The following is a 1,425-nucleotide window of genomic DNA, read 5'->3' as shown; positions in this document are numbered from 1 at the left end:
GAAGGCCATTCGGCTGCCCTTCTAGCTTCAGACTCACCCAGCGCACAGGTTCCACCGTGACGAACGAAACTATCTGTGAAAAGAAAGCTTTATGATTTTTATATCTACAAAAAAAACAACCTTCCCAGTTTTCCAAGGCTTTGCGCAATTTACACCACAGAAGGCGGGCGACTCCAGCGGTTAATAAGTGTTCACTCCGTAGCGAAACGAGTAAAGTTTTTCGTCGTCTCTGTGGCGCAATGGGTTAGCGCGTTCGGCTGTTAACCGAAAGGTTGGTGGTTCGAGCCCACCCAGAGACGTTGTCTCAGGTTTTGTAAGTGTAAGATGTTCCCAGTGTTTCTATTCTTTAAACCCTACAATGTAAAGGTAGAGGGCAAACTTAGTTACCCTTCTATCCTCCTTGTCTTGGAAACTGAGAACTCGGAAATGATTGAAAGAGTGGAATCATCGAAGTTGTTTTTGACAAAGGAGTTTTTTTTCCCCATCATTAATTTCTACTATTATTTTTTTAACCCTTTCCATATACTTCGGAAAATAAATTGGTTCTACGGTTTTATGATTACAAACCACGTTGCAATCACCATTATCTATGTAGCTCTCTATTTACAATCACTTGTTCTGTTTATAGCAACACTTAGTAAGACATTCTCATTAATTTCAGAAATGGCAGGTCAGTGGCAGCAGTTCCCACTGTCCTTCATAAAATCGCCACCACAGAATGCTTTCAGGATGCAAGGACAGGTCCCTTAAATGTATTTCTCACAGACTTGTTAGAGGTATTGTCTTCCTGACCAGACCTGGGGATATAGATGTGGGTGAATGAACCTGTCTTACATGATACATTTCCTGTAGCATTCTAATCGCCCAGAGCCTTTAATTTAGGTATTTTCCTCTACAATAAATATATCAAAGACGTTCTGCATTTCAACTTCATTTACTGTAGGTTACCTTTGAGTGCAACTTTCTAGTCAACTGCTTCAGGTAAACAATTTAGAATCGCTCACAGCTGCTCAAACTAACATAATGACTCCAGAATTTCTACTTGGTGCTCCTATATCAATAAACACACTAAGTCGTATCCAACATTACATTCCTTTCACCCTCTTTCTACCCCCTTAGGATCCATTTCCATAGATGCACCCCAGGATTTCTGTTCATATATAGTGAGAAAACTCTTGTAGTCCTTCTGATTGTATTGCACCTTCCTATGGATCATCGCACTGTGTGCATTTCCCTCTGTGACTTTCCAGGACTTGAGTCTGATTATAGATCTAAAGCAATGGGAATAGGTAGCAACCAGCCGGGAGGAGGAGTAAATGACAACTGTTTCCACCCGGTTTCCTACCGGGACCTTCCATGTGTGAGGCTAAGGTGATAACCACTATACTATGGAAACCAGGAAGCTGCTGGAGTTTAACGATCTGT

The 1,425-nt window shown here is 41.5% G+C and overlaps 1 non-coding gene across 1 annotated transcript; it reads left to right on the top strand.

The window, feature by feature from the left end:
- Positions 1–225: 225 nt before the first annotated feature.
- On the top strand, positions 226–299 carry TRNAN-GUU (transfer RNA asparagine (anticodon GUU)). Its single transcript has one exon. It is a non-coding gene; the product is annotated as a tRNA-Asn (tRNA).
- The last annotated feature ends 1,126 nt before the right edge of the window (positions 300–1,425 follow it).

The sequence above is a fragment of the Trichechus manatus genome, unplaced genomic scaffold, assembly GCF_000243295.1.
Source record: "Trichechus manatus latirostris isolate Lorelei unplaced genomic scaffold, TriManLat1.0 scaffold04859, whole genome shotgun sequence".
In the NCBI taxonomy this organism is placed as follows: Eukaryota; Metazoa; Chordata; class Mammalia; order Sirenia; family Trichechidae; genus Trichechus; species Trichechus manatus.
This window is presented reverse-complemented; position numbering and strand designations above follow the sequence as displayed.